This window comes from Elephantulus edwardii, unplaced genomic scaffold (genome assembly GCF_000299155.1).
Source record: "Elephantulus edwardii isolate Elephantulus edwardi_28Jun2011 unplaced genomic scaffold, EleEdw1.0 scaffold00042, whole genome shotgun sequence".
Classification (NCBI taxonomy): domain Eukaryota; kingdom Metazoa; phylum Chordata; class Mammalia; order Macroscelidea; family Macroscelididae; genus Elephantulus; species Elephantulus edwardii.
Genome location: NW_006399792.1, coordinates 3698034 through 3710639, shown reverse-complemented (window position 1 = coordinate 3710639; position 12606 = coordinate 3698034). Strand labels below are relative to the sequence as shown.

The window sequence follows — 12606 nt, the reverse complement described above, 5'->3', positions numbered from 1 at the left end:
AATAGCAAATTATAGTTAATATTGAGAAGAATCGCAATCCCAGATTTGGTCATGCAGGTATAGCCTATGGACTGCCAAATGAACAGATGTGTCTTGGAGAAGGTGCAGTCAGTGTGATTGTTGAAGGTAAAAATGATAAAGATTTACCTCACATAATTTGGGCATGTTGCTAGGAGAGGCTATTGCTTGGAGAGAGAAATCATACTTGGAAAGGTGGAGGAACAACATAGGAGAGGAAGATACTAAACCATTTGTTGTTGTTTAGTGCCATTGAGTCATAGATGACTGAAAGAACGGCCTGAGCACTGTTTGTACATAGAGTTTCTGGAGGGAAGTCATTTCGGAAGTGGATGCCACTCCTGCATAGATTGACACAATTACTCCATCAATGCTCTCAAATGTGTCAGAGAGTGTGAGAACAGCACAGGATAGGACAAGTTTCACATCTGTTCTTCATAGGATTGTTATGAGTCATTCTTCTCAACTTGATGACACTTAACAATTGGTTGTTCAGGTAGAATAGACTCAAGATCATATTTTTGGTTCTTGTGGACTTTCTTTCATTTTCTTCACCTTCAGTCTGAACTTGCACACAACTAATTGATGGTGTGGTCCTCAGTCGGGACCTGGCCTGATGTTGATTGCCGATATTGATCTTCTCTAACAATTCTTTCCTATGCAATCCATCAGGTGAGGTCCATGTGTAAAGTTGCTCTTTGTGGTGATTTAAAAAAAAAAAAAAGAAATTTGTGATGTTAAACCAGTGAGTGTACAAAATACATCCTGCTTGGAAAGGTGGAGGGTCAGTAAGAGAGGTAAGAGCCTCAGCTAGATGAACTGACACAGTGACACCGGCAGTGGGCTTTAAGTGTGTCAGAAATGATGAAGAGGGCACAGTATAGGGCATGGTTCAGATCTGTTATTGATAGGGTCTCTACCTGCTGTACTCGACTTGAAGACACCTAACAACATTTGGTGATTGTCCTATCTTTATTTACTCTGCCACTTTGAATATCATATAAGGTACAAAGGCTGAAAGCATATATATATATATTGTTATATAACATTGAGTTGGAATCAAGTCAAAGCTGATCATCCAGTGGGTTTTCAGAGGGAGTAAATTGCGAAGGAGATTGTCCACCTTTCTCTCACAGAGCAGCAGGTGGATTTAAACTGTGTGCCTTTGGGATGGCAGTACAACTTCTAACCCATAGGTGACCAGAGCCCCTTTTCGATACTTGTTGTTGTGTACCCTCACATTGGAATCGACCCCTACTAACCCTCTAGCAGGTTTTCAGAGGCTGTGTATTGCACAGGAAGACATTGCCTTATCTGTCACCCTCAGAGCAACTAGTGATTTTGAACCATGTGCCTTCCTTTTAGCAGCACTATTTCTTAACATTAAGCCTCTTGGAGTAGTTAAATTGGGAGTTGTGGGATCTAGTATATATTCTTAACTGTGGCATTGTACACAATCATATTTTCACAGATCATCAAATTTCTTATACATAAATTGAAGTTCTCAGGCTTAACTGTAATTAAGTTTCTAAAAAACTTTCTATGGCTCTCATTTTTTTCTTTCTTTCTCCTAATCCTTAGCGTTTTCCTTTTTCCAAATGCTCACATATTACATTATTTAAGGTATATTTTCGTGGCGCTTTCCCCCCTTCACTCTGTCTCTTTCTTCAATATATGGGATAAGAGGATACTGACTAAGTCTGAGGGGAAGGAGAAGGAAGAAAATTAGCTTCAGGAAGAGTTTATATCCTCTTCTACACGAAAGCTTAAATATAGCTCCCATCGCTTTGAAAGGAATGGTTTATGTACAACAGTGTTTTCCAGACAAGCTCTGTACTTTTTCTGCCAACAGAATTAACTTTAAACTGAAGGCAGTAGACAGTTAAACAAGAGTCGGCACAGGAAACAGCTGGGAGTAGGCAAGACCAGTTACATATAAGGTACTGTTTTTCACTCGTTGAAATCTTCAGGTTTCATTTGTGTCGGGGGCAAGCATTCTTATCTTTTCACCCTGTCTCACCATTATTCTCAAGGAAATCTTTAAAATATTTGAGCTTCTTCCCTGTGATTTGGGGAGGTTGGTGTTTGAAGCTACTCCTCGGATTGTATGTTTTGTTTAGTGTTCAGGAAACAAATGGTGGTGGCTATTTAATTTAAAGCTGGGCTTAGTTTTGCCCCTCGGTTACATATGTGGTATATGGTTTTTATGTTTTATTGTTTGGATTGGGGAAAGCGGGTTAGGCTTTCACATTAAAGAATGCATTGAATGTTATGGACTGAGGGGGAGGGGCGATGGTTAATGCATCTTTAAGTGTATAGAACCGGTACAGAGCCAATCAGATAAGAGGACCTGGAAGAACAAGTCCAGGGCACTTTAACTGAACCTCCTCACAGCCTGGTGTGTCTAACTTGCACAAAAACTTTTTTAAATTTCACTTTGCGTCTGGTTTTCTTCTGTATTTAATTACTTTAAATCTTCTCTCACCTGCATGCTTTTGTTTTTATTTTTAAAATCCTTTGTATTATTCTAAAAAATTTAAGTAACATTTTTACCAATTTAAACAGATTTAGTAAGTTTTCCTTTATTTATTAAGCCAATTTATTTGACTTTAGCCTCATTCATTTTGTTCTTGCTATTGTTATGTACCATTGAGTTGACTGCAATTCATAGAGACCCTATGTACAGTACCTCTGAACCCTGTTCTATCCCGAGCCAGTCTCACTGTCATTGACACACTTGCCCCCAGTACCCCAGTCATTGTGTTGATCTATCTCCTCCAGGGCCTTTCTTTCCTGTGTTGTCCTTCTACTCTTCCAAGTATTTTTAATGTCCTTTTCCAAGGACTGGCTCTCCTGGCAACATGCCCAAAGTAGGTGGGATGGAGTTTCAAAATCCTTGCTTCCAATGAGCATCTTGGTTTCACCCTCTCCAGGACAGACTATTTGATCTCCTGGAATGCCAAATTTCTTCTCCTGCACCACAACTCAAAGGCATCCTATTCTTCTTCTGTCATCTTTATTCATTGTCTAGCTTTCTGATGCATAGCAAGTAATTGCAATTGACTATGGCTTGAATAGGCACACCTTAGTCTCTAAATTGACATCTTTGCACTTCAGCACTCTGGAGAGGTCCCTGACAGCAGACTTTTCCCAATCCAATATGTCTTTTAACTTCCTGGCTGTTGGTACCAAGAGTGATGAGTGTGGACCTGAGCAAGCTGAACTAATTCTCCTTAAGAGACTGAAATTCCTATAAAAGTGCCATTTGTGATAAGTTTCAGGTCATTGAGCTATAAAAGAGCTCATGAAGCCGAACTAGGGGAATGGGCCAAAGTGACCTTGAACTATAGAAAGAGGATCCTGTGTAGCCTAATGGTCCAGATGCTTGACTGGCTAATAGAACATTTGTAGCTTGTTGATAAACAAACAATGAAAACAAAACAGGGAGTTCTATACCCCAGGCAGTGACCTCCCCAAATTATTAAGGAGCAATGATATCAGATTGAAGAGTAAGGTGTGCCTGATTCAGATCATGTTCTTTTCAAATACTTGGCATACATCTGAGAGTTACAAAATGAATAAGGATGAAAATAGGAATTGATGCCTTTGAGGTGTGGTGTTGAAAAAGAGTACTGAATATTCCGTCGACTGGCAAAAAATGAAATATCTTGAAGAAAGTAAAGTCAGTGTGCTCCTTGGAGAAAAAGATAATAAAGCTTCATCTGATATACTTTGGATATGTTGTTAAGAGAGGTTATTCCTTGGAAAGGGATATATGTTTGGAAAGGTATATATGCTTAGAAAGGTAGAGGGTCAGTGAAAGAGGTAGATTGACACAGAGACTGCAGCACTGGGCTGAAGTATGTCGGAGACAATGAGGATGATATAGGATAAGACACAGTTCAGGTCTGTTGTTCATACAGTCTCTATGAATTGTATTCTATTCAATGACACTTAACAACAACAAAAACACTCATCTCTAAGGGAGCTCTAGTAGCCTAGTAGTAAGGAACTGCACTGTCACCTGAAGACCTGTGGTTTCAATCCACCTGCAACTGTGCAGGAGAAAGATTGGCAGCCTCCTCCTCTCATGTGATTTACTGTCTCTGAAAACCCAATGAAGAGTCAGCCATGCATTGGTTCTGACTCAACAGTACATAACACCAGCATAGGTATATAAGGGAGACATTGTGAGTATTGTTAAGGAATTGCTTTGCCAACCTGAAAGCAAGCCGTTTAAATCCATCCACTACTCTTCAGAAGTAAGATGGGCAATCTCCTTCCTGTGTTTTGCTGCATCTGAAAACTTGCTATAGGGTCAGATGTGCATTGGTTCTGACTCGACAGCACATTGCAGTAACAAGTGAAGCCTACAAATTTACCACCAAAATCCTCAAAATTGTTGCAAAGGCCCTAGCCATTTTGGGATTTCCTTCTAAGACCTGCAATGTATAATACTACCTATTCAACAGGGATTGAATTCAATTAAGAGAGTTACTGTGACAGTCTACAATGAATTGTGTTGCTAACCCTAAGGCTGAGTATCTCTGGAAGTTCAATCCATCAGCTGCTCTGCAGGAAAGATGGAAAATGGCTTCTGTTGCTATGAATAGCCTCCAAAACTGATGAAAGACCACTATGAGTTGGAACTGTAAAATTCTTGGAAATTCAGAGCAATGTTTTCTGGAGTATCCAGCATCCTCCCTAGGGACACACATGGTTACGGAATAAGTCTACACTGTGATGACAAAGGGATCTTTGGAGCCTATTCTTTTGATGTGTTAACATTTTCTTTTTACATTCAGAATTTCACCTAATCACCATGCTTTTTAAATCATTGCATTATGTTTGTAGTACACTGTTTTCTCCTGCATATCTAACCTCTCTATTGAGTATATATCCTGTATGTATTTAGTGCCTGCAGATTGCGTTCCTTTTACATCTCTTTAACGTTGACCCTTTCTTTATCATTATTGTTTCTTCCTTGCTTTGATTAAGAAAACTAGGGGAAAATGACAATGTATGATGACTGGCATACACATCTATAACTTTACCAGAGGGCCCAAAGAGTCACTAATGGGAAAATCATGCGTCCAAATGCATGGGCATGATGACATCTATTTTGGGTACTCAGGGGATTTTTGGCGTGTGTCCAAGCTCTTAGTTGTGTTCTGTAGTAGCAGTTGCCATGGAAGTGACTCTGGAATAAGTAAAGTGTTACTCTGTTTGATACAGAAAGTGCTGTTTGTTCTCCTTTTTCATAAAGTTGCTAGGTATATGTGAAGGAATCAGTGACTAAATCTCAAGAGGCAGTAATAATCAAGTACTAAGGTTTTGTGTTTTGTTTTTTTAAAATCAAAGTCCTAATCAAACACATACTGTACATAAGCATGAATAGCTGGAAAATGCCATAAGATGCCTTGTGAGAAAGAATGAATAAAGGGATAAAGTGTTCATGTTTATACAATTTTCCTGCTTTTAAAAATAGCTAAGACAATTCTAGTTTTATCTGTGGTTTCTTGATTTCCTTAAATGCAATCTATTTTTTCATCAAGTTTTTGTATGCTAAAAATGTTATTATAAAGCAATTTTATATACCATCTACAGTGAATTTTAAAAGCACAGTGTATTTTTTTATCTTCCAATATCTTTATGCTGTGGAGTGCAAAATGCAGTAAATCAGAGTTTTCTCAAGGGTATTGATAATGTTGGAGATCATTTTTATTCATTCCATTCTACCTACACATACACACACACAATGAAAACTGGATATATAAGGTTAAGACATTAAGCTATAAACTGAATCTAGGGAAATGCTAAATACCAATTTTATTTTAGTTCATGCATAAGTACCTGGCTCAGGAGCTTTATTTAGACTTAAGCAACGTGGCCTTCTGTATTAGTGGTCCCTTTTATTTGCTGCTTTTTAATTTAAGATTTTTAATAGTTACTCTAAACATCCTCCCTGTGTGTTAGCTTTTTTCTAGTTTAAATGACAATTTATTTCTGTTTGAAACAATAAATTATAGGCCTCCTTTTATCATAACAGTGAATTAAGGATCCTCATAATTATGAAAGCTTTGTTTCCAAGCTAGAAATCTGGCTTCATTTGCTCCCAAGCCTTTTCTATTAAAAAATATTGTTTTAAAATATATGTTGTTCATATCAAAACCTAATCCTTTTAAACGGATAGTCTACAATTACAAGTTAATTCAACATTTAATCACGTGATTATTTTTTAGTAAAAATTTTATTTTCACATTCTTACCTAACTAGGAAAACTAACATTTTCTTTTCTTTCTTTTTTTTTTTCTAAGCAGGGAACTTATCTTTTATAGTAAAAACTACTATCTCAAGGCCTAAACTTAAAAAAAAAATCCAAATAAAAAACCACCTTTTTTTTTTGTCTATATCATTACAATCTTAGGAAAACTTCAAATTCAAAAGGTCCTTTGAAAAGAGAAGCTACCAATATATGCCCATGTTCACAGTTAATGCCTTATAAGGTCCTTCTTAACACACCCTCATGTGATTTCTCCAGAAGCCTTGGAACTCAGCCCTCCATGAAGTTGAGCTCAGTGAGAAAGATTTATGATTTCCATGGAGATGCCTAACACTTCTGGACATGATATTTCTGAAGTTGTTGAATAGAGGCAGAGATAATGCTTTATTCTCATAAAAACTCAAGTTCATCTTATCTTCATTTAAGTTCTTTCAGAAAAAAATGTTTCAACCTAACAAGTAGGTTTTTATTCATTCACATTGTTTCAGGTTTTGGATTTTTTTGGGGGGAAATTAAGATGTGAAGTAATTAACAACCAAAGTTATATTTGTTCTTATTGCAAAATCAATAAATGTTTTCAAAGTTACTTACCGTTAAGTTAAAAGTACATTAATAAATAAAACAGTATCCCAGTTGCTAGTCACTATCAACTCTTAATTACCTTTAAAAAAGGATAATTAAGGGTAATTAACAACTCTTAATTACAATTAAAAAACGCCAAATAAACCAAAAAATACAACAAGCCAACCCACTGCTATCAACTCAGTTCTGACTCGTGATACCCTCTACCTGGTTTCTGAAGTTATACACCTTTACTGGAGGAGACGCCAATCACCTCTTATGGAGTGGCTGGTAGATTGGAACTGCTGACCTTTCAGTTAGCAATCTTATGCTAAGTAGGTACCCTATGCATATATCCCACCTTATCTACTAATTTAACTTAAAGACTTACTTAAAAACACACTTACGAATAGACCTTATTTATAATTCAGGTACTGAATATAATACTGAAAACTATTATACTTTATATTTTATTACTGGAATATTTATTACTTCGTTTACTGCTGGGTGATTAATCAGGTCATGCTAAAACAAGAAAATGGATTACAATTAATAACTTAGGAAATTGCAGTTAAAAACAAGGAATTTAGAACAGTAATTTATTATTAAGGAAACTAACATTCAGTTGTGTATAACCTAGCATGTGAATTGGATTTCAACTACAAACTACCTTGTAAAACTGTTCCATATAGCCTTTAAGGCTATAATCTCTACAGAAACAGACTACTACATCTTTCTTTCACACATTGGCTGCTGGGTTCAAACCACCGACCATTTGGTGAATATTTGAGCTCAGAGTTCTTTCAATTATTTATTTTATTGTTATTAGGTTAATTCCATCTCATAATGACCTATGCACAACAGAACGAAATACTATCAGGTCTTGCAATATCATCCTTACATCATCACTATGTTTGAACTACTTGTTGCCACCACTGTGTTGAGTATCTATTCTTCTTACTGTTAAAGAGTTGATTCTGACTCAAAATGACCATCAATCAAGTTTCAGAGGCTGTAAATCTTTACAGGAGGAAACTACCCATCATTCTTCTAAGGAGAAGCTAGTGAGATCCAACCACTGACCTGTCAATTAGATGTGCAACACATAACTATACCATCAGAACATTAAAAACAAACAAAAACAAGTTCACTGCTGTAGAGTTTATCTTGACTCATGTTGACCTTTCGCTGGGTTTCTGAGACTGTTAAGCTTTACAGAAAGACAATTTTCATCTTCTTCCTTCAGAGCTCTGGTGGAGCTCTTCAAACTATCTGAGCTAAGCAGCACAAAACAACACACTAGGGACTATGCCAAAATTAACAATAATTCAGAAAGTAAATATTTAGCATAATTTTACACTCTTTTTTCCTATATTCTTTTAAAATGTTTTGTTTGGCTATAACAGCAACAACAACAACAACAAAAAACCCCATTGTCATTGAATCAATTCCAATTCAGAGATATTTCTATCAGGTTTCTGAGACTGTACCCATTTTTCTCTTGAGAAGCAACTGATGGATTTTCACTCCTGACATTCTGGCTAGTGGTACAACATGGAACCCACTGTACCACAAAATACTTAGCATTTAACAGTGGGCTCAAACATAGCAGTGATGAGAGCAGAATGGTGAAGAACTGAGCAGTATGACTCTAAACCTAACAGTATAAATCTGGCCTTAACAAAAGCAACAACAATAAATCAAAGCAGAAGGGGGGAAACCTGCAGATCTAAAGAAAAACTAAATATAATTGGATCTAAAGCACTTTAAGCAGGAACTATAGTCAGATGATAATAACATTTTAAGTCATTTTTCACATTGCTAGACCATTTATACTTGACTTAATGGCATCTACAGCAACAACAACAACAACAGATCAGTTACAGTTCTAGATAAATATTGGCATTTGTGGTGTCAGAAACCTGGAAAGTTGGCTTTTCTGTCCATTGCATTTAGACCCCACAGGGGGCATGGTCTCCAGTTACCTTAAGTGAAGACACATGGTCTTGCAAATCATTAACAACTATGGGACCAATATAAAAGAGCACTTTCCACACTGTGAGAGATGATGGTAGAGAAAGGGTGAATAGACTGTGGTGCTACTGTGAAAAGTAACTGTGGCAAGGGATAACCAGAGGAATCCTGGTGAAGGAGCCACAGTTAAAAATTTTGCTTCCTGAAGAATTAAAACCTGACTTGTAACTGCTTTCAGATACTTTGCTGGACAATTGAGGAAACCAGAGGTTTATTTGTGCTGCTGAGCTGGATCTAGACTTTTTTTTTTTAAAAAGGATTTATTTTTATATTGTAAAAAACATATATGAGATCCAAAAGGTTAAGGGATGGGAAAAGAAGGGTGACAATTGGTAGGAATGGAGTCACAGTGTTGCACAATTTAGTGGGTGGAAGGAGTGGGTTAACAAAATGAGAAAGATCCAGTGGGGACCAGAAAAGAAAGAGTAATGGTGATTTTATTTTCTTTACTTATTTTTAACAAAGAGATTGTCTTTCTCATTTGTGGATTTCCCATTTGAGAATAGAAACACAGACTCTCTGGCTGATGAAGTGGAAGATCAGCCCACTTTAACACATTACTGGCGATCTTGAGTTGAAGCTACATGGCTTCTTGTTCAGTTAGAAGATATTTTCATGATATTTTCTGCCCTCTGGACTACAGGTATATGTGCAAGTGAGTCCAGTGGGAGTGGCTGGCTGAACTTTGAGACTCCATCCACCTTTGCTTCCTTAGCTGGCAGTTATATTTCCCTTTTGTCTCTGGAACCAGTTCAAGTTCAGGTTCTGGAAGAAGACTCAGTGTTTGGATTATGTAGGGGTACCTATGGAAAAGAGAACAAACTTAGAACAAACTTGTGAGGTACAAAGAGAAGGACTATAGGGGTGTTTCTTGCAAGTGTACTGGAGGAGGAGATAGAGGAAAGTGGTTTAGATTAAGTTCCTCATACACACTAGGTGGCTCTCCCCAAGGGCCTGGTGGTACTCTCCAGGAGCCAGGTAGCTCTCCCTAGGAACCAGGCAGCTCTCCCCAGTGGCCAGAAGTCTCTCCTCAGGGGCTGAGTGGTTCTTCCCTGAGGCTGGGTGGCACTCTCTGGGGGCCATGTGGCTCTCTTCGGGGATCATTGGCTCCAATAATTCATAGAAATAGGTCAGGAGCATGTGAGATGGCATCTATCTTGTAGCTACTTGTTTCGTACTATGGTTGTCTGAAGGACTTGGCAAAAAATAAAGCCCCAGATATTGATAGAATACCAATTGACATTATTTCAGCAAACAGATGCTGCCCTGTATGTGCTCACCAAGTTGTGCCAGGGATTTGGAGGACAACTACTTGGCCAACTAACTGGAAGAGATCTATATTTATTCTCACTCCTTAAAAAAAAGGTGACCTGATAGAGAGTGGAAATTATTGAACAATATCACTAATATCTCTGACTAGCAAAATCCTGCTGAAGATTATCCAGAAAAGACTTGTACAGTACATTAACGGAGAACTACCAGAAATACAGGCTGGGTTTAGAAGAGGTAGTAGCACTAGGGACATTATTGCCAATGTCAGATGGATCTTGGCAGAAAGCAGAGAGGACCAGAAGAAAGTTCATCTGTGTTTCATTGACTATGCCAAGGCATTTGACTGTGCAGATCACAGTAGTTGCGGCTAACTTTGAAGAAAATGTGAATCTCAGAACACTTGATCGTGCTTATATGAAACCTATATTTGGACCAAGAAGCACTCTTCAAAACAGAGCAAGGAAACACTGCATGGTTCAAAATCAGGAAAGAAGTGTGTCAGGGGTGCATCCTGTCTCCGTACCTTATCAATCTGTATGCAGAACAGATCATTAAAGAAGCAGGGCTTTATGAGGAGGAGTGTGGCATTAGGATTGGAGGACGATTCTTTAACAATCTACGATGTGCAGATGATACAACTTTGTTTGCTGAAACTGAGGAGGACCTGAAGCACTTTCTGCAGAAGGTCAAAGACTGTAGTCTTCAATATGGATTGAAGCTTTAACATCAAGAAGAAAAAGATTCTCATCACTGGGCTAATTGGCAACACCATCTTAGATGGAGAAGATAATTATGTTGCTAACATTTACAGCTTACTTGGAGCCATAATCAATACTCTTAACACCAGCAGTGAGGAAATCAAAAGACAAATTGCTTTGGGAAAATTTGTTGTCATGGACCTCTCCAGAGTGCTGAAGAGCAGCGATGTCAGTCTAGATACAAAGGTGTACCTAATCCAGGCCATGGTCTTCTTAATTACTTGTTAAGCTTCAGAGAGTTGGACAATGACTAAGGATGACAGAAGAAGAGATGCCTTTGAGTTGTGGTGCTGGAGAAGAGTCTTGAACATGCCATGGACTGCCAAGAAGAGAAATAGTTCTATCTTGGGGAGAGTGAAGCCATGTCTCTCCTTGGAGGCTAGGATTTTGAAGCTCAACCCCACTTACTTTGGGCACATGGCCAGGAGAGATCAGTCCTTGGAGAAGGACATAATGCTCGGAAGGGTGGACAGACAGCACAGAAGAGGGAGACCCAGGATGAGATGGACTGATACAGTAACTGGGATGATGGGGGTTGGTGGATCGGAGATAGACTGGCTCAGGACAGGGAAGGGTTCAGAGCTGCTGTACATAGGGTTACTATACATCGCAAGCAACTCAGAGGCATATAAAAACAATAACATACTATTACAGGTTTGGAAGCAGAGTGACATCCACTTCCTAAATTACATGCCTCTGTAAGCTCTATGAACTTTGACAAATGTTGATAGTTGCAGATGGGCTTCAGGCCTTTTGTTCATGGGGTCACTATGAGTTGTGCTCGATTCAAAGGCAATTAACAACAACAACAACATGGATGTTATTAATGGGGACAGATCCTCCTTTTGTAGCAGAAGTCAGACCCATGCTCTCCCGTATTGTATCTGTTCCTTCTTAGCATTTTTCTAAATCTCAGTGGTAATAATACTACTACTGTTGTTATATGCCATCAAGTCACCTGTGACTCAAAGCAACCCTATGTATAATAGCTCTGAACTCTGCTCTATCCTGATTCAGTCTCACTGTCTACAGCACACCTACATTCATTATTCCAGTTTCTGTGTCAATCCATATCATTCAGGGTCTTCCTCTCCTGCACTGTTCCTCTACCTTTATTAAGCATGACATCCTTCTCCAGGGACTCGTCCCTTTTGGCCACACACCTAATGTATTTGAAACAGAACTTCAAAGTCTTTGCCTCCAAGGAGCAGCCTGTTTTTACCCTCTCCAGGATGAACCAGTTTGTTCTCTTGGCAGTCTATAGTATGTTTAATACTCTTCTCCTGCAACGCAATTCAAAGGCATCAATTCCTCTTTTGTCATTTTTGGTCATTGTCCAACTCTCTGACGCTAGCATGTAATTGCAAAGCCTGTGGCCTGAATCATCCATACCTTAGACTCCTGACTGGCATCATTGCCCTTTAGCACTTTTGATAGGTCCCTAACACAAAAATAGCTTTCCCCAGAGCAATTTGTCTTTTGATTGACTGCAGGTGCCAAGAGTGTTGATTGTGAAACTGAACAAGCTGAAATGGTTAAAAACCTTAATCTCTTCTCTATCTTAATTAATGCCAGTTGGCCCAGTGGTGAGAATTTTTGTCTTCTTGATGTTGAGGTTCAATGAAACTAAAGATTGCAGTCCTCAATCTTCTGCAACAAATGCTTCGGGTCCTCCTCAGT

General features: G+C 38.4%; 1 protein-coding gene across 2 annotated transcripts in view; it reads left to right on the top strand.

Annotated features, from left to right (window-relative positions):
- Positions 1-12606, top strand: part of ARHGAP24 (Rho GTPase activating protein 24) — a 654088-nt gene that overhangs the window by 341494 nt on the left and 299988 nt on the right. Inside the window, exon 1 of one of the 2 annotated variants that reach the window (XM_006885251.1) lies at positions 1688-1958. The exons of the other annotated variant lie outside the window; for it this stretch is intronic. The gene's annotated coding sequence lies outside the window, so the exon portion shown is untranslated. Of the gene's footprint in view, positions 1-1687; positions 1959-12606 lie in introns of those variants that run through there. 2 annotated transcript variants of the gene reach the window in all.